Source organism: Cebus imitator, unplaced genomic scaffold, assembly GCF_001604975.1.
Source record: "Cebus imitator isolate Cc_AM_T3 unplaced genomic scaffold, Cebus_imitator-1.0 Scaffold15, whole genome shotgun sequence".
Classification (NCBI taxonomy): Eukaryota; Metazoa; Chordata; class Mammalia; order Primates; family Cebidae; genus Cebus; species Cebus imitator.
In genome coordinates, this window is record NW_016107330.1 from 11,325,705 (window position 1) to 11,346,923 (window position 21,219).

Here is a 21,219-nt window from a genome sequence, read left to right on the forward strand (position 1 = left end):
AAAAAAAAAAAAAAAAAAAAAAAAAAAAAAAAGAAAGAAAGAAAGAAAAAGAAAAAAGAAGAAAAAGAAAGCACTTACAGCTACTTTCCAAATGCTATTTTCCCACATAAGTCAAAAACAGAGAGAATGAAGTAGCTTTTAAAAGTGACAATAATCTACAACTATAACAACACCTGAGCAACACTATTAAAACTATATTATTTCCACAAAAATTATATATTTCCACAAAAAACCATATATTCCACAAAAATTTTTGTATGAAATTATTAAAAATAAAACAATGTTTCTAATAATATGGCAATGGTTAAGTAAAAAGAGAAAATATATTTAATACATGTATAATTATAACACAGTCTTTTATCCCTTAGCTTTCTAAGTTTTGTATCATGTACGTCTAGTAATTTATTAAAAGAGTTTACTTTTCTAAGGTAATAAAGTTGGACATTCCAAGATGACAAACATATAATATGTATTGATGATAAATACTAAAGTTTGAAAAGCAACACCATTGGCTGGGTGCAGTGGCTCATGCCTGTAATCACAACACTCTGGGAGCTAAAGAAGAAGGACTGTTTGAGCCCAGGAGTTCGAGACCAGTGTGGGCATCACAGGGAGGCCTCAGGTGTCTCTCTCTCTCTCTCTCTCTCTCTCTCTCTCTCTCTCTCCCTCCACACACACACACACACACACACACACACATATATTATATATATATGTCTTTATATATATCTTTATATATATATACATATACACACACACAATTTTTTAAAATATTTTTTAAAAATAAAAAAGCAACACTTGAAATGAAAATCACAAGCATTTTATCTAACACTATGTTAAGCTTGTTCAGATTTCGTATCAAATGAATGGTATGAATAATTAGCAGTTTCTTCATGCTAGTTGTAAGAGTCAAGTACTGATGGTGGCAACAGCTGCTGGTAAATATCTGAGTGATGACTGTGTATCAGTTCTAGCAGGTTTAAATGGATTTGTCTCACTTAACCTTCATAAGGACCTTTGGAGATCGGCAATATTATCTCCATTTTACTAATGAGGAAAGAAACTGAGGTACAAGAAACTTGCCCAATGAAACACACAGCCGCTATGTGGAAGCACTAGGATCTGAATTTATTTGGTCAGATTCCAGAGCCACTTAGGCTGCTCTTAACATTCTGTTCCCCATGTAACCTATAAACTCCAATTCATCTCTTAATAAATATAAGTATTTTCATGATTTAACTATGTCATTCCCTTAGTAGAAACTCTCCAACAGCTCCTTCTATACATCAGACAAAACCCAAGTACCTCATCAAAACCTTACAAAATAATATGACCTAGATTTTCTCAGCCTCTAGAAGGGCACTTTCAAATTTGGTAGGAACCACATGCAGCTATCCACATTTAAATTAATGAAAATTAAATAAAATTTAAAATTCAGGTCCTCTGCGTTAGTCACATTTCAAGCGCTCAACAGGAAATGTTCTAGTGGACAGCATGGTTCTGAGCCTCCAATCATCAGGAGGCTCCCACCTTAAAGCCTTGCAGCTCTGCAGTATCTATTTGGAAGGTTCATACTCTTCTTCCTCATCCATGAAGAGCTGAATACACTTCATGGTTCAGATATCACCTAAAATGCCACCTTCTCATAACAACTTTAGGCCTCACAGCATGAACCCCTCAAAATCTGCCAAGGCACATGCCACATGCAGATTTTGGTGCTTTCCCAACCTTCTTGGTATTAAGGTCAACAATTCCATTTCCAGGTGCTCAGGACAGCCAAACTGTTCTGCAGTGGCACAATTATGGCTCACACCAGCCTTGGTTTCCCAGGCTCAAGAGATTCTCCCGCCTAACCCACCCAAGTAGCTGGGACCACAGATGCATACCACCATGCTCTGCTAACCATCAAAAACTCTTAAAATTATAAATACATTCTACAAAGTTGCAGTATACAAAAATCAACATACAAAAATCAGAAGCCTTTCTATACACCAAAAATGAACTAGCAAAAAAAAAAAAATTAAGAAAGCAATCTCATTTACAGGAACCACATACACACACACACAGACACACCTAAGAATATACTGAACCAAGGAGGTTACACAAGAAAAACTATAAGGCACTGATGAAAGAAATTAAAGAAGTCACCAAAGAAAATGGAAAACCACCCCGTGTTCATGAATTGGAAGAATTAATATTTTGACAAAAGCAATCTATAGATTCAATGGAATCCTTATCAAAATACTAAAATTCTTCAAAGAAAAAAATCATAAAATTCATATGGAACTACAGAAGACCCCAAATAGCCAAAGCAATCCTTAAAAAAAAAAAAAAAAAAACACTAGAGTCTAGGTGCAGTGGCTCACACCTGTAATCCCAGCACATTAGGAGGCCAAGGTAGGTGGATCAGCTGAGGTCAGGAGTTTGACACTAGCCTGACCAATATGGTGAAACCCTGCCTCTACTAAAAACACAAAAATTAACCAGGCATGGTGGTGTGGGCCTGTAGTCCCAGCTACTCAGAAGGCTGAGGCAGGAAAATTGCTTCAACCTGGGAAGTGGAGGCTGCAGTGAGCTGAGATTGGTCCACTGTACTCCAGCCTGGGTGACAGAACAAGACTCCGTCTCAAAAAATAAAAATAAAAAATAAAGAAAAATTAACTACAGGCCAGGAGTGGTGGCTCACACCTGCAATCCCAGCACTTTGGGAAACCGAGGCAGGTGGATCACGAAGTCAGGAGATGGAGACCATCCTGGCCAATATAGTGAAACCCTGTCTCTAATAAAATACAAAAATTAGCCAGGTGTGGTGGTGCACGCCTGTAGTCCCAGCTACTTGGGAGGCTAAGGCAGGAGAATCGCTTGAACCTGGGAGGCGGAGATTGCAGTGAGCTGAGATCGTGCCACTGCATTTCAGCCTGGCAAAAGAGAGAGACTCCGTCTCAAAAATAAATAAATAAATAAACAAACAAACAAACAAACTACAGACATCATACTATCTAACTTCAAAATATACTGCGCAGCTACAGTAACCCAAACAGCACAGTACTGGACTAAAAACAAACACATAGACCAATGGAAGACAATACAGAATCAAAAAATAAATCCATTTATTTACAGCCAATTCATTTTTTTAAAGGTGCCAAGAACTTACATAGGAGAAAGGGCAGTCTCCTCAACAAACAGTGCTGGAAACACTGAATATCCACATGCAGAGAAATGAAACTAGATCCCACCTCTAACCATATACAAAAATCAAATCAAAATGGATTAAAGATTTAAATGTTATGGCCTGAAACTATGAAACTAATAGAAGAAAACACCAGGGAAATGCTTTGAACATTGGTCTGAAAAAAGATTTTTCTTTGGGGTAAAATCTAAAAAGAGAAAACAAAAGCAAATAAAAAATGAACAAATAAAGAAACGAGATTACATCCAATTAAAAAGTTTCTGCACATTTAAGGAAACAATCAACAGAATGAAGAGACAACCTACAGAATGGGGGAAAATATATGCAAACTATCCATCTGACAAGTGATTAACAGCCAAACTATATAAGAAACATAACTCAATAGCAAAAAGAAAAGAAAAAAGAAAAGAAAATCCAATTTAAAAATGGGCAGGCAGGGCCAGACAAAGTTGCTCACATCTATAATCCCAGCACTTTGGGAGGTCCAGATAGGAGGACTTGCTTGAATCCAGGCATTTAAGACCATCCCGGGCAACACAGTGAGACCCCATTATCTGCAAAAATAAATAAATAAATTGGCCCAGTGTGGAGGCTGCACACTTGTAGTCCTAGCTACGCAGGAAGCTGAGGCAGGAGGATTGCTTGAGCCCAGGAGGCTGCAGTGAGCCAAGATCGAACCACTGTCCTCCGGCCTGGGCAACAAGAACAAGATCCTGTCTAGGACAAAAAAAAAAAAAAAAAGGTAAATGATATAAACAGACATTTCTCAAAAGAAAATATACACATGGAAGATAAGTATATGAAAAATGTTTAATCATCAGGGAAATGCAAATCAAAACCACAATGAGATATCATCTCCCTCCAGTTAAAGTATCTATTACTAAACATACAAAAAACAGACACTGCTGAGAAAGCAGAGAAAAGAGAATGCTCGTACACTGCTGCTGGGAATATAAGTTTACATGGCCACTATGGACAACAGTATAAAGGTTCATGAAAAAACTACAATAGATCTATCATATGGTCCAGCAATCCCACTGCTGAGTATATATCCAAAAGAAAGAAAATCAGTGCATTAAAATTATAAATGAAATTTACAACATTTTGAATTTATAGCATTCATTTATTTACCTATGAATTCAATGCAAGGAAATAGCTACCACCCATGTTTACTGCAGCACTATTCACAATATCCAAGATGTGGATCAATGTAAGTATCCATCAACAGATCAATGGATAATGAAAATGTGTTACATATACACAATCAAATACTACTCAACCACGCCCATGTGTAACAACAGAAATGGAACAGGAGGTCATGATGTTAAGTGAAATAAGCCAAGAACCTAAGGAAAAATAGCATGTCTTCACTCCTACGTGGGAATTAAAAAAATTTCATCTTACATAGGTGCAGAGTAGAATGATGGTTACCAGAGGCTGGGAAGCAAGGAAGGGTGGTGAGAGATACGAAGACCGGTTGGTTAATGAGTTCAAACATACATTTAGATAAAAGGAATAAGTTCTAGTGTTAGCAGAGTAGGGCGACCATAGTTCACATTTATATTTCAAAATAGTTAGAAGATTTGAAATGTTCTCAACACCAAAAGATAAATATTTGAGGTGATGAATACCCTAATTCATCACCCTGATTTGACTACCACACATTATTTGCATGTATCAAAATAACACTTGTGGCTGGACACGGTTGGCTCATGCCTGTAATCCCAGCACTTTGGGAGGCCAAACTAGACGGATCACTTGAGGTCTGAAGTTTGAGACCAGCCTGGCCAATATGGTGAAATAATGTCTCTATTAAAAATACAAAAATTCACTGGGCGTGGCGCACACCTGTATTCCCAGCTACTAGGGAGGCTGAGGCAGGAGAATCACGTGAACCCAGGAGGCAGTGGTTATAGTGAGCTGAGATGGCACAACTGCACTGCAGCCTGAGAGATGCAAGCAAAGAAATTAATTAATTAATTAATTAATGTATCCCACAAATAATTATCAATTTTTAAAAGCAGAGATGTAAACATAAATAAATAAAATGATTCTTATAAATAAAGTATAAATAAACCTTCAGTTTAATTGACGTATTTGCCATCTGTGCTAGATGCTAGGACAATTAAATAGATTTACATCCAGCTAGACACCACTGCCTAAAGAATATTGACCAACCCAAGCTAAATTTTGTCTCTGGTGAGGTGTCTCCACTGATATCATGGCCTACTCAACAGTGACCTGGCAAATACTCAACAGTGACCTGGCAAAAGAAATAAAAGCATGGTTTTCTAATTAAACAAAGCTTTAGGGTAAAAGAATAAAGATTTTATAAAGTATAAAATGGCTAAATGGATCATGAGGACAGGAGCAGTGGCTCACATCTGTAATCCCAACACTTTAGGAGGCTGAGGTGAGAAAATTGCTTGAGTTCAGGAGTTCAAGACCAGCCTGGGCGTCACAGAAAGACCTTGTCTCTACAAAGATGGAAAAAAAAAAAGTTTTTTAATTAGCCAGGAGTCATGGTGTACATCTGTAGCCCTGGCTACTTGGGAGGCTGAGGTAAGAGGATCTCTTGAGCCTAAGAGATTGAGGCTGTAGCAAACCATGGCTGAGCCACTGCACTCCAGCATGGATGACAGAATAAGACCCTGTCTCAAAAAAAAAAAAAAAGACATGAAATTTTATGGCATAGTTGGGCATGGTGGCTCATGTCTGTAATCCCAGCACTCTGAAAGGCTGAGGCAGAAGAACTGCATGAGCCCTGACATTAGAGACTAGCCTGGGCAATATAACAAGATCTCATCTCTACAAAAAATTTAAAAATTAGCCAGGTATGATGACGTGCGCCTGTAGTCCTAAGTACTTGGGAAGCTGCGGGCGGAGAATTGCCTGAGTCCAGGAGTTTAAGGCTTTAGTGAGCCATGATCGTGCCACTGCATTCCACCTTAGGCAACAGAGGGAGACCCTGTCTCAACCAAAAAAAAGAGAGAGGAAAGAAAGAAGAAAATAAATTTTATGGCATTGAAGAGGAATTATCTATAGTCAGCTGAAACCACGTCACCGTACTCCAGCCTGTGCAAGAGGGGAGGACCCTGTCTCAAAAAAATGAAAAAATAAAAACTATTTATTAAGAAGTAATTTTAAAAATTTACAAAAATTTTTCATAAGCAGTTATTAAGACAACCTTCCGATCTAACAGAATATAAACTGCTCCTTCTTTTAGTAGTCATTATTCTACTATTAAGTTCATCTTTGCAATTCTATCAGAAATACTAGCCTGACAATCATAAAATCTAATTTCTCTAAGTAACATATATAAGACAAAATTATACAATACAGTAAAATTCCATAGTTTATTTTGCAAAGGCATGCCAATATACAAAAATTATCAATATTTCAATAATCTATGTTTCTTTAGTTTTGACATTTTCCCCCCACCATTTAACATATGCAGCTCTTACTAGACCTTTTAAAAATATGTGCTTGATTCTTTTCTTGTTCATATGATCAATCACTCAATTATGGCTAATAAGGAATAATGGCATAAGCTTCCCTCTCATCCCTGATAAATGTTCCCAGGACAAATTTGCATAAACCAGGTTAAAAAAAAAAACAAATACAAAATAACTAGACTAAATGTAATATGAACACATTCTGGCAGATGAGTCTTTTTTTTTTTTGGAGACAGTTGCTCTATCACCCAAGCTGGAGTGCAGTGGTGCAATCTCAGTTCACTGCAACCTCTGACTCCTGGGTTCAAGCAATCCTCATACCTCAACCTCCTGAATAGCTGGGATTACAGGCTCATGCCACCACACCCAGCTAATTGCTTGTATTTTTAGTAGAGGCAGAGTTTCACAATGTTGGCCAAGCCGGTCTGGAACTCCTGATCTCAAATGATCCACCCACCTCGGCCTCCCAAAGTGCTGGGATTAAAGGCATAAGCCAACTGCACACATCCCCAACTTATTTTTCTTAATTTTTTAAAAATATAAGAGACAGGGGGCTGGGTCTGATGGCTCACATCTGATTCCAGTATTGTGGGAGGCCCAGGTGGGCAGATCAACTGAGGTCAGGACTTTGGGACCAGCCTGACCAACATGGAGAAATCCCGTCTCTATTAAAAATATAAAATTAGCTGGGCGTGATGCTGCACACCTGTAATCCCAGCTACTCAGGAGGCTGAGGCAGGAGCTTGAACCTGGGAGGCAGAGGTTGCGGTAAGCAGAGATGACACCATTGCACTCCAGCCTGAGCAACAAGAGTGAAACTCCGTCTCGAAAAAATAAATAAATAAAAATAATAGAGAGACAGGGTCTCACCATGTTGCCCAGGCTGGTCCCAAACTCCTGAGCTCAAGCAATCCTCCTACCATGTTGGCCTCCCAAAGTGCTAGGATGACAGGTGTGAGCGACCATGCCCGGCCAAGTCCAACTTTTAATGCTTCTTTGCTTGTCAGCAAATCCCTATTATGTAAAATGGCAGATATTAGTGTATAAAGCCTAAATACCAGATATAAAAAAGCACAATCTTTGTTTAATTTTTAGACTGTCCAGGAGTCTTTCAAGCCTTTCAATAAGTTTAACCAACTCAATGAAAGTGACATATGGACACCATATACTAAGGCAGTGGGAGGTGAACTGAGGGTTAACTTTTACATCATGACAGGAATGATGCCAACGAACTTAAACACTAGAGGAATAATAATCAATACATAATCCTAGGGCTAAGAAGAAGGGAAACTAAGGGCTTCAAAGCACCCAGTCAATCACTTTCCTACAGTTTTCAGAAACACTCTCTCAAACTGTTTTTTCTCTGTTCTTACACCACAACAATACAGAAGAGATAGTGAGGGGCTTTCTCCACGCATCAAACAGTGGACGCCAGTTGGGTGTCCTCCAATTCAGACATTATCTACCCGGAGATAGTATCATATCCTACAGGTTAGGGGGCTCAACCCCCCACAAGACTGCCCCCCAACACTCAGACATCATTTAGCTCAGGAACTTCTGACCAACTAGCTTCAAGCTGTGGTTCTCACAACCCCATCTTTACGTTTAATTAATATTCCAGAGTGGCTCACAGAACTCAGGGAAACACTTACGTAGGCTTACTGGTTTATTATATAGGATACTACAAAGGATACAGATAAAAAGACACATAAGGGTGAGGCATGGGGAAAGGGATGTGACGCTTCCATGCCCTCCTTCCCTGGGTGTGCCTCCCACCAGGAATATCCATGTGTTCAGCTATCTGGAAGCTCTCCAAATCCAGTCCTTTTATGGAAGCTATAAGACTTCAGCATTGCTCTTCCCCCATAACCATGTATAGGGTTAGGACCCTCTCTCTGGAGAAACTTAAGACCCACAATCAGAAAAGTGGGTTAAGATTAGAGTCCTGCTTTGGGGCAGGTGAAAAGAGGGCAGAAAAGGTTCTATTTCCTGAGGTCTGCCCCTGAAGCCTAACAACACCCAACATTATAACAAAAGACTGTAAAACGGGACATGGGAGTTATAAACTACAACCAGTAAATGAAAACCTATATATATATACACACATAACACCATACCTACCCATTCATTTAAGTGTGTCCTACAATATTGTAAAAGTGCAACAGAGACTTAAATTACTAAGAATAAAAACAATTTATTAAAAAGTAAGTTGTTGTTTTTTTTTTGAGACACAATCTCACTCTGTCACCCAGGCTGGAGAGCAGTGGTATGAACTCAGCTCACTGCAACCTCCGCCTCCAGGTTCAAGCAATTCTCTGCCTCACCCTCCTGAGTAGCCCGTCACCATGCATGGCTAATTTTTGTATTTTCAACAGAGACAGGATTTCATCATCTTTGCCAGGTTGGTCTTGAACTCCTGATCTCACGATCCACCCACCTCAGCCTCCCAAAGTGCTGGGATTACAGGTGTCAGCCATGGCGTCAAGCCAGAAAAAATTACCATTATTATTATTATTATTATTATTTTTAAGACAGAGTCTCGCTCTGTTGCCCAGGCTGGAGTGCAGTGGCATGACCTTGGCTGACTGCAACCTCTGCCTTCCAGGTTCAAGTTATTCTTCTGCCCTAGCCTCCCAAGTAGCTGGGACTGCAGGCATGCACCACCATGCCCAGCTAATTTTTGTATTTTTAGTACAGACAGGGTTTCACCATATTGGCCAGGCTGGTCTGGAACTCCTGACCTCATGATCTGCCTGCCTTGACCTCCCAAAGTGCTGGGATTACAGGTGTGAAGCACCACATCTGGCCAGAAAAAAATACTTTAAGATTTTTTTTTTCTTAAGACACAGGGTCTTGCTCTATTGCGCAGGCTGGAATGCAGTGGAACACTGCAGCCTTGACCGCCTGAGCTCAAGTGATTCTCCTGCCTCAGTCTCCCAACTCCCTAGGATTACAAGTTTGTACCACCGTGCCTAGCTAGTTTTTCTTTCTTTCTTTCTTTCTTTTTTTTTTATTTTTTTGAGACGTAGTTTTCCTCTGCTTGCCCAGGTTGCTGGAGTGCAATCATGCAATCTTGGCTCACCACCTCCTGGGTCTTAAATTACCAAACTCAGGTGATCTGCCTGCCTCAGTCTCCCAAAGTGCTGGGATTATAGACTGGCCAGTTTTTTTTGGTGTAGCTTGTTTGTTTTTAATTTTTTGTTGAGACGGGGTCTCACTATGTTGCCCAGGCTGCTACTGAACTACTAGGTTCAAGCAATCCTCCCGCCTTGGCATCCCCAAGTGCTGGGATCATGGGTAGGAGACAGCACACTCAGCCAAAGGTTATTTTTCAATGTGAACTGAAGGTTCCTAATGATTAGGGTGACCAGATAATTTACAAACAAAACTGGATTTTAAAAAAAAAAAAAAAAAAAAAAAAAAAAAAAAAAAAAAAAAAAAAAAAAAAAAAAAAAAAAAAAAAAAAAAAAAACTGGGTCAATTCTAAGAGTGAATAGGGCTGTGGAAATAATTAATTGATCTACAACAGGTGTTACTGAGCCTTGTTTCAGAAAGCCCAGGAAGAACTATCCTACCCATTACCTGCATGATACATGATACTCTTTTTTGTTTGTTTGTTGTTTGTTTTGAGTGAGGGTATCACTCTTGTCACCTAGGCTGGAATGGAGAGGTTTGATCAAAACTCACTGCAGCCTTGAACTTCTGGCCTCAGGTGATTCTCTTGCTTCAGCTTCTAGAGTACCTGGGACTATAGGCATATGCCATCATTCTTGGTTAATTGGCATAATATACAAAGATCAGCTTAAAACCCCCAAACTGACCTACAAACTCTTTATTTCACTTCATATGTCACAGCAAATTGACTACTGGCCATTCCACTAACCAGGCCTCTGAATCTTCACTTCCTAGAAGGCTTTGCCTTCCTTTCTCTAACTATAGAGGTCTTGCATCTTCTCTGTTAAGTGACACAATCTCAATGCAGTCACCTCTTCCTTTCCCATTGAATTAACATATTCATATCTCAAAGGTTCTTAATCTGGAGCCAAGAAATGGCCTGATGAGGCCGGGTGTGGTGGCTCACACCTGTAATCCCAGCACTTGGACAGGCCGAGTTGGGCAGATCACTTGAGGTCCGGAGTTCGAGACCAGCCTGGACAATATGGTGAAATCCCAACTCTACTAAAAATACGAAAATTACCCAGGTGTAGTGGTACAAGCCTATAATTACAGCTACTCAAGAGGCTGAGGCAGGAGAATCACTTTAACTGGGAGGCAGAGGTTGCAGTGAGCCAAGATTGAAACACTGCACTGTAACCTGGGCGACAGAGTGAGATTCCATCTCAAAAAATAAAATAAAATAAAGAAAAAAAAAAGAAATGACCTGATAGACATCTCGGAAACTCTGAAATTATACATAAACACTGAATATAAGTTCTTCTTGAAAGAGAAAGTATTACAACTATTTTCATATTCTAAAAGTGATTCATAACCCAAAATATTAAGAATCACTTTTCCATCATATCACTTTATATTACAATTATTTATTTTCTTATCACCCTCAGTAGACTATGAGTCCCTTTTAAGGCATCCTATCTATATCCACAGAAATAAATGGCATGTTGAACCAAAACATTGGTTCAACATACCATTTGGTTAAAAGATAGGTTTCACTCCCTAATTCCCCTAAATTACATTAGGTTCACTGTAACACACCTAGAATTTGCTTCTAATATTACTACCTTCATCCTCAAACTTTAAAATTTCCTTTCATATGGTTGGGCATGGTGGCTCACACCTATAATCCCAGCACTTTAGGAGGTCGAGGTGGGAGGATCACTTGAGTCCAGGAACTTGAAACTAGCCTGTACAACAAAGTAAGAGTCCTCAAAATAAATAATTATTCTCCTTTCATTTATGAATTTGAATCAACTATCTAATATAAAAAAAATTAAATGGGCTGGCCATAATGGCTCATTGTCTATAATTCCAGCACTTTGGGAGGCAGAGGCAGGAGGATTGCTTGAGCTCAGGAGTCTAACCAGCCTGAGCAGCATATTAAGACCCTGTATCCACTAAAAATATTTTTAGTCATAGTAGCATGTGACTGTAGTCCCAGTTACTTGGGAGACTGAGGCAGGAGGCTCACTTGAGGCCAGCAGTTCAAGGCTGCTGTCAGCCATAATCATGCCACTGCACTGGAGCCTGGGCAACAAGAACAAAATTCTGTCTCAAAAATTAAAAACAAAACAGTGTTCACTCTTCTACACTTTCAGCATTTTAAAAATATGTAATCAGGGAGAATGAAAAGTAAAATTTTTTAAATTTAAAGTTTAGAAAATGGTAAACTGATAACATTTTTTAAGAAAAATCCTGAAAGAAAATAAAATTAAGTGTCAAAAAAGAATAATACAAGGCTGTACTCTGGGAGGCCAAGGTAGGTGGATCACTTGAGGTCAGAAGTTTCAGACCAGCCTGGCCACTACGACAAAACCCTGTCTGTACTAAAAATACAAAAATTAGCCAACTGCGGTGGCCCGTGCCTGTAGTCCCAGCTACATGGAAGGCTGAGGTGGAAGAATCAGTTGAACCCAGGAGGCAGAGGTTGCAGTGAGCCAAGATCACAACACTGCACTCCAGTCTGGGCAACAGTGAAACTCCATCTCAAAAATAATAATGATAATAAAAATAGTAATAATACAGAGGTTAATATTTATAGAAAGGAAAAATAAGACAGGTCACTCTATTTTACCATAGTATTTGTTTTACTCCATTTCTTAGATCTCTACGGGGAAAGGGCCTATTCACCTTATTCTATTATAGACATCTCATTCTATTCAGAAATTCACTGAACAATTTTTGCCAAAAACTTGTCATTTGTCAAACAAACACTGCCTGCAATAACAAGGATTCACACACAAAAGCACACACACTATCTGACAACCTTCAGACACTCACCGTGCTGTAGACTGCTGAGACAGTGGGAGTGAAGATTCGATCCTCAAGAGGCTGTTGCACAGGTCCTCTAGGAATTCTAGAAGAGCGAGTTAAGGATAACAGAATTCAAAAATGGATGCTTAATAGAGAAACTTGCCACCACAAAATTCCACCAACAACTGAAGCATTTTCCAATTAGTGAGTTATATACTTCCACCCAATTATTGAGTTATATACTTCTCCACTAAAACTAAAAAATAAAATTGTTCAGATGTCCTAAAATAACTAAATCAATGTCTTCAAAAGCCTTCCCATGATAAACATTCCAGAGAAACCCAAAATAAACACAACTATATGGCAAGTACCAAATTTTATGCCCATGATGAGACTCTGCCACCTTTACTTTCTACTGAAAAAACAAAACAAAACAAAAAAACAGCTGGGCGCAGTGGCTCATGCCTATAATCTCAACACTTTGGGAGGTCAAATTGAGAGAATCACTAAAGCTCAAGAGTTCAAGACAAGCCTGGCCAACACAGCCAGACCCTGTCTCTATTAAATTAGCCAAGTGTGGTCACCAGCACCTGCAGCATCTGCTACTCGGGAGGCTGAGGTGGTAGGATCACTTGAACACAAAAGTTTGAGTTTGCAGTGAGCAATCATTGTGCCACAGCACTCCAGCCTAAGGAATAGAGCAAGACTCTGTCTCAAAAAACAAAAAACAAAAACTAAGGAAGTACACAAGCAAAATATTCAGAAGGATAAATTATTCATCAAGTGAAAATTGCTGACAAAGGCCTATTCCGTTTTAACTACATAGAAATGGCAAATACAGGGCGGGCGCAGCAGCTCACGCCCATAATCCCAGCACTTTGGAAGGCCAAGGCAGGCAGATCACAAGGTCAAGAAATCAAGACCATCCTGGCCAACATGGTGAAACTCTGCCTCTACTAAGAGTACAAAAACTTAGCTGGGCATGGTGGTGTACGCCTGTAGTCCCAGCTACTCAGGAGGCTGAGGCAGGAGAATGGCTTAAAGCTGGGAGGAGGAGGTTGTAATGAGCTGAGATCACGCCACTGCACTCCAGCCTGGCAACAGAGCAAAACAATGTCTCAAAAAAAAAAAAAAGAAAAAGAAATGGCAAATACAGTTGTTTCTTTTTCTATTTTATGTTACTTTCCTGACAGTCACCACCAGCTCCCTATTTTTAAAAAGAGGCTATCCACCATAATTTAGTGTAAAATATTTCATGATGTTGGCAGGACATTCTATTAAAACACAAAAGACTATCATTTTATTCAGCTTCAAAATAGAAAGATGTAACCTCTTCTACTTGGTAAGGTGATATTTTTGGAATAAAAAGTACTAGTATTTTCTTAAATTCTGGACTTATTTAAGAATGACAACCAAAAGACTGGCACCAAAAGATCTATAGCAATTACCTCCGGATGGTGGGTTTGCATAACTGTATTATGTTTTTTACAATGTTATTACAAGTATTATTGTAATATCACTATATTATAAAAATATGAATTATTTGTATGATTTAAATATATTTTTCAATGACCCTAAATATAGTAACCTGGGCTGGGTGCGATGGCTCACACCTGTAATCCCAGCATTTTGGGAGGCTGAGGCAGTAAATCACTGGAGCCTACGAGTTCAAAACCAGCCTGGGCAACATAGGAAACCTTTTAGCCTAACCAACCATGTTGGCTAATCTTTAAAAAAATTTTTTTTAAATTAGCCAAGTGTGGTGACACAAGCCTGTAGCCCCAGCTACTTCAAAGGCTGAGGCTGGAGGATCACCTGAGTGCATGCAGGAGGTCCAGGCTGCAGTGGGTCATGATCACATTGCATTCCAGCCTGGAGAACAGCGCGAGAGCCTGTCTCAAAAAATTAAGAAGAATACTAACCCAAAATAAGAGAGATTCTTTCCTTCAACCTAACAAAAATATTTAGTACTTTTTTTTGTTTGAGACAGAGTCTCACTTTGTCACCAGGCACCAAGATGGAGTGCAGTGACACAATCTCGGGCTCACTGCAACCTCCGCCTCCCAGGTTCAAGCAATTCTAATGCTTGACCCTCCCAAGTAGCTGGGACTACAGGCATGCGCCACCACACCCAGCTAATTTTTGCATTTTTTAGTAGAGACTGGGTGTCACCATGTTGGCCAGGATGGTCTCGATCTCTTGACCTCATGATCGACCCGCCTCGGCCTCCCAAAGTGCTAGGATTACCGGCGTGAGTCACGGCGCCCGGCTTTAGTACTTTTCATATCATATTCCTTTCTAATTCAATGAGATAGTTCAGAAAACAAAGTGAGAGCTGCAAATAAGTTTTTAAGAATGACCACAAGTGGCCACAGTCTGAAAGAATCATTCAAAGTAAAGTTTTTTACATCCAAGCAGCCACAGTCTACTATAAGTTTACACAGAGATAGAACAGGGAGCTGGGAGTGGTGGCTCACATCTGTAATCCCAGCACTCTGGGAGGCTGAGGTGGGCAGATCACAGAGGTCGGAAGTTCAAGACCAGCCTGACCAACATGGAGAAACTGTCTCTACTAAAAATACAAAATTAGCTGGGCGTAGTGGTGCATGCCTGTAATCCCAGTTACTCGGGAGGCTGAGGCAGGAGAATTGTTTGAACCCAGGAGGCAGAGGTTGCGCTAAGACAAGATTGTGCCATTGCACTCCAGCCTCAGCAACGAGAGCGAAACTCCGTCTCAAAAAAAAAAAAGAAAGAAAGAAAGAAAGAAAGAAAAAGGGAAATCAAAAAAATTTGTACTTTAATGGTTAAAATTAGTCACACTGTAACAGTTTCTAGAGAGCTCTTTAAACAAGCAACCTCATACAACAGTTAAAAGCATTGCCATTATTTCCTAGACACTGAGAACTGTTTTTAAAATGCTGCACTGAAAAATAGCAAAGCTAGGCTGGGTGCGGTGGCTCACTCCTGCAATCCCAGCACTTTGGGAGGCCAAGGCAGGCAGATCACTTGAGGTCAGGAATTCAAGACCAGCCTAGCCAACATGGCAAAACCCCGTCTCTACTAAAAACACAAAAATTAACTGGGTGTGGTGGCGCACACCTGTACTCCCAGCTACTGGGAGGCTAAGGCAGGAGAATCAGTTGAACCCAGGAGGCAGAGGTTGCAGTGAGCCGAGATCACACCACCACACTCCAGCCTGGGCAACAGAGGGATACTCCATCTCAAAAAAAAAGAGAAATAACAAAATTAAAACATTTCATGGCCAGGCACAGTGGCTCATGCCTGTAATCCCAGTACTTTGGGAGGCTGAGGCAGGAGGATCACGAGGTCAGGAGATTGAGACCATCCTAGCCAACATGGTGAAACTCCATCTCTACTAAAAATACAAAAATTAGCTGGGCATAGTGGCACACATCTTAGTCCCAGCTACTCAGGAGGCTGAGGCAGGACAATCACTTGAACCCAGGAGGCAGAGGTTGCAGTGAGCCGGGACTGTGCCACTGCACTCCAGCCTGGCGACACAGTGAGACTCCATATGAAAAAAAAAGATTTCATAAAGAAAAATACTTTATCCAAAGTGCATGTTCATGTATATATATACATATGCATGTGTGTGTATATATACGTGTGTTTGTATATATACCTAAAAAGTTTTAGAACAAAAGCCCTTAAAATGTTCACTTATCAATTAACTCAGAATAAAGACTATTCCTTAGCTGAAATAAAATTTTCTTTGCATTTGAGTTCTGCAGTGTGGTTACACAATGGTGGAAAATATGAGGCCATTCTTTATTCTACAGTGACAAGTACTATTGCTGTCTCTAGCCAGGGCTAATTCTTGCTGTGTGAGAACAGGATTTCAAATAAGTATCTTCACAGATTCTCAGTATTTAGAAAATAATTAATAATAAAAGAAAATGATTATCAATACTACACCCAAAATGCTGAGTCACTCCACTTACCCTTAACAAACAGAAAGTTAAGAATCCTGATTTCTCTTACTTACCTTGTTATATAATAAGATTGCTATAAATACAAGATTTCTAAAGAGACAATCATATATTTGGCCAATAGTCCAGTAAGATTCTTTCTCCATAGCCACAAATAAATAATGTTGATTTCATTTATTTAACTCCCTGTAAACTACCAACAAACTATTGTGAAGTAATATATTGTCTTAAAAGATCTTTTGTATGAAAACCAATTACATTAAAATAAAATGTCCTACCAAAAACTGAAAATAGAAAAGAATATCTGAATCTCAAACCCAGCTGTTAGCCTAACCAACCATGTTATCTTCACTGAATCCCTTAATATTTTCTCCTGTAAACAGAGGCTCAACAAGATGCAGTAACTTGCCCAAGGTGAGGCTAAGTTAAGACACCAGGCCAGGTATCTCCATACTCGAAAACATATACTCTTCCTATTACACCAGGCCATCCAAGAATATAACACTTCATTGCCTAAGAAAAATGTCACAACCCGGTCAAAAGATGTTTGCCCTAACTACAGAAAGAAATACAATGGTTTATTTCATAAAAAAAAAAAGATAATGGCCTATCACCCTAAAACTTCTAAAAAGTCCAGAATTCTTGACCCAAGCTCAATCATCTGCCCAATGGCAAATGAGCATCCACTACCATAGACTGGTGAGGTAATAAGTGAAACCACAGGAATTAATTTTATGGAATAATTTTCTCCTTTAATTCACAGTGCTGATAGTTGTACAACCTTGTAAATATGTTTTAAAAAATCACTGAACTGCACATTTTAGAAGTATGAATTCTATGGCATATATACGAATTACATCTCAATAAAAGAACTTGAGGCTCACGCCTATAATTCCAGCACTTTGGGAGGGCGAAGTGGGTGGATCACTTGATGCCAGGAGTTCGAGACCAGCCCTGCCAACATGGTGAAATCCCATCTCTACTAAAAATACAAAAATTAGCAGAGTGTGGTGATGCACACCTGTGATCCCAGCTACTTAGGAGGCTGTAGCAGGAGGATGACTTGAACCCAGGAGGCATAGGTTACAGTGAGCCAAGATCGTGCCACTGTATTCCAGCCAGGGCAACACAGCAAGACCCTATCTCTTAATACTTTTTTTTTCCCACCACCTCCACTCTCCTATCTCAGAACTTAATACTTGTAACAAGTTGCAATTAGCACACCTGTCCACCAAAAAAGCCTAGATAAATCAGTATGAGACAGGAACTGCCAGAAATTTTCTGCAGAATTTGAATTCAAATAAATGACACATGTAAAACTCTGTACGTTACAACATACTTCCTTCCTAATTCTGCCTGCCATTGTACATATTACCAGTTCTCACCAAACTCTGTATCTCCAAGCATAAATCATTGGATGTTTTTGTCTCTCTGAGCTCAAGGTAACAGCTTTTCACAGTGCTACTTATAATTCTAATTCAATAAATGAGCAGTGTAACATGCACATACAATAATCCAGGACATGTTGATTTTTTTTTTAAACCTATGACTGAAATACAGTAGTACATCCACGATATTTCTGTAGTTCAAATTGCTATGATTTATATAATTAGGAAATACAAGCAAAACCATTAGTAAGATTATACAGATGCTATGCAATACTGAATTAAGACTCTAAATAGAAATATAAATGTAAAAAATTCAAATGCTCCACCTTCTTTTTCTAGTAAAATAATAACAAAAGACAAATTTCAGAAATAAATGTAATTTGATGGTTAAAGAGTATTAAAGCACAACAGACTCTGATTATTAAAGTACTCACTATATACATATTACAATAAATGCCAATTAGGCAAATACACTTGCAGAGACTAAATATCATCACAGAAATCCAAGAATCCATTACATGATATGTATTAATGATACGAATGTTTCCTACTTATGTAGAAAAGGGAGGACTAATACATTTTAAAGAACAAATGGTTATGAAACTTCATGAAGGATGAACGGTCTTTAGAATAAACCTTCTTGATCTATGGCAATCATATCTGGCACTGGGCTTGTTTATAGTCAGTACCTCCTTAAAAGGTGAATTTTCACAAAGTAGAAAACAAGAAGTGAAAAAAAACCAGAAATTGTCTTTCAGTCTGCCGAAACACTAAAGTTCCATTTACAATTCCCAGCTAAATGTTCCTAAACCTTGCCCCACACCACTACAACAAAACTACTGTCCTAATGTTCAGCATAAGCAATATTCTTAAAGTGAAATACTCGAGATGCCATTTCCTCATGGAAAGGAAGAGCAAGGATACAAATGGCATCAAGTAAATACCGATGTATACAGGCAAAATGGGCAACTAATATCAGGAGATTAAAAAAATAATGCAAAGGATCTTTTTCTATATTATTTCTTATTTAGGCCAATATGTCAATGTCAATTATGCCTTTTCTACTTATTTCTACATAGTTCTGACAATAAAAAGGAAGTTAACGTCTATAATACTAAGAATAATGGCAGAATTTCTTAACTGTAACCTATTTCACAAAGATACTAAACATAATTTCGCAAAAGATGTACTTTTAAAAATACAGTTACTTTGGATATAGCTATAATCTTCTTTTTTAAATTTTATTTTTTATTTTTTGAGACAGACTCTCACTCTGCCACCCAGGCTGTACGAAGTTCAGTGGCATAATCTCAGCTCACTGCAACCTCCACCTTCTAGGCTCAAGCGAGTCTCATAACTCAGCCTCCTGTGACTCAGACTTCCAAGTAGCTAGGACTACAGGCATGCACTATCATGGCTGGCTTATGGGGCTTCGCCATGTTCCCCTGGCTAGTCTCGAACTCCTCAGCTCAGGCAATCCGCCCACCTCAGCCTCCCAAAGTGCTAGGATTACAAGTGTGAGTCACCACACCTGACCATAGCTATAGTCTTTTAACATTACTTCTGAAACACACAAATATGTTTTTCAAAAATTAAAAAAATCCCACTTAAACAAACTGGCTCCAACCTAGACTACAACAGACGCTGTCTCTATAAATATTAAAAAAAAAAAAAAAAAAAGCCAGGATTTTTTTTTTAATAGCCCCTACAAAAGAAAAATTAACCTATTTTTTAAAAAGAGCCTGACACAGTGGAGCATACCTGTAGTTCCAACCATTAAGAAAACTGTGAAGACAGATCCCTCGAGCCCAAACATTAACCTGGACAATTCTTTCTTTGCTCTCTTTACCTTTTGCCACTGAGATCCAAGGAAATAAAACTAACCAATTTTAAACTCTGTTTCAACTCAATTTAATGCTGGCTGTTAATTCAGGACCAAAAACCCTATTGGAAATCAGAATTTTTCCACAACTAGAAAGCAAATACGGGGGCTGGGGGATATGTGGGAGGTGTGTGTGTGTGTGTGTGTCTGCTAACACCAGCAAATATGGGGGGGGGGGTGTATCTGCTAACACCAGCACCACTAATTAAATACATTAATATCTCTGCGGCAAAATATATTCAAACTTCTGCCCTTCTGTCCAGAAATTTGCCAATGCCAGAAAAAGAATAAGTTCCCAAGCTCTTGGGATTTCAGAATTGCAAGACTATACTGTCTTTATCATTGCATCTTTGCAATTAGTATCTCTGGAATGTACAGAACTAGAAAACATTAGATTAGATTTTGTTTTGTTTTGGAGTACAGTGGCGTGACCACAGCTTACTGCAGCCTCAACCTCCTGGACTCAAGTGATCTTCTCATCTCAGTCTCCCAAGTAGCTGGGACTACAAGTGTGTTCCATCACGCCCAGCTAATCTTTAAATTTTTTGGTAGAGATGGTGTCACCCTATGTTGCCCAGGCCAGTCTTAAACTCCTGGGCTCAAGCAATCCTCTCACCTCTTCCTCCCAAAGTGCTGAGATTACAGGCATGAGTGACCACACCTGGCCTATATTAGATTTTTAACAAATCCAGAAGAAACATTAGTCTCAAAGAGTTTAGCCAGAAAAGCCCTTGTTCTGGCTGATTTTCTATTAACTCAGATACGAGTCAGCACATATTGCCAACTGATTTCCTGCCAGTCATATTTAAGTTTACCCAGAAATATATCCTGTGTATAAGTTTAGAAATATACAAACAAAAAAACCAAAACAATATTACTAGAGACTTCACAACAATGGCTGCTGTCTATGCTGTTATTTCTGCACAAGATAAAAACATATTTTTCCTGTGAGACAAAATTACATACATATGCACAAATAAATGATATACTCACAAATTTCAAATGAAGTTTCTAATGCCCTCATATTTTTAGTTCTACAACAAACTAATATTATTTAACAGTATTTTCTAATGCCCAATTCAGATTCATATACAATCAATCCATGACAAAGCAAGGGCAGAAGGCAACATATAAGCCTCTCTTCTCAAAAATCCCTACCTTGCACAATAGCAAAAATGTGGAATTAGGTTAACCCAAGTATCCATCAGAGGATGACTGCATAAAGAAAATGTGGTATATATACACAATGGGATACTATTCACCCATAAAAAAATGAGGTCATGTCTTTTGCAGCAACATGGAACTGGATGCCATTTTGTGAAACAACTCAGAAAGACAAATACCACATATTCTCATTTATTACTGAGATCTAAACAGAATGTGGAATGTCAGAAAATGAAAACTCAGTGTAGAATATCAGAAAACA

General features: G+C 38.9%; 1 protein-coding gene across 9 annotated transcripts in view; it reads right to left on the bottom strand.

Moving 5' to 3' along the window:
• Positions 1 to 21,219, bottom strand: part of EIF4G3 (eukaryotic translation initiation factor 4 gamma 3) — a 379,583-nt gene that overhangs the window by 275,191 nt on the left and 83,173 nt on the right. For 6 of the 9 annotated variants that reach the window (XM_037730567.1, XM_037730571.1, XM_037730564.1 and 3 more), the window contains exon 3: positions 12,601 to 12,676. The gene's annotated coding sequence lies outside the window, so the exon portion shown is untranslated. Of the gene's footprint in view, positions 1 to 12,600; positions 12,677 to 21,219 lie in introns of those variants that run through there. The other 3 variants (XR_005196570.1, XM_037730572.1, XM_037730575.1) reach the window with 1 other exon arrangement.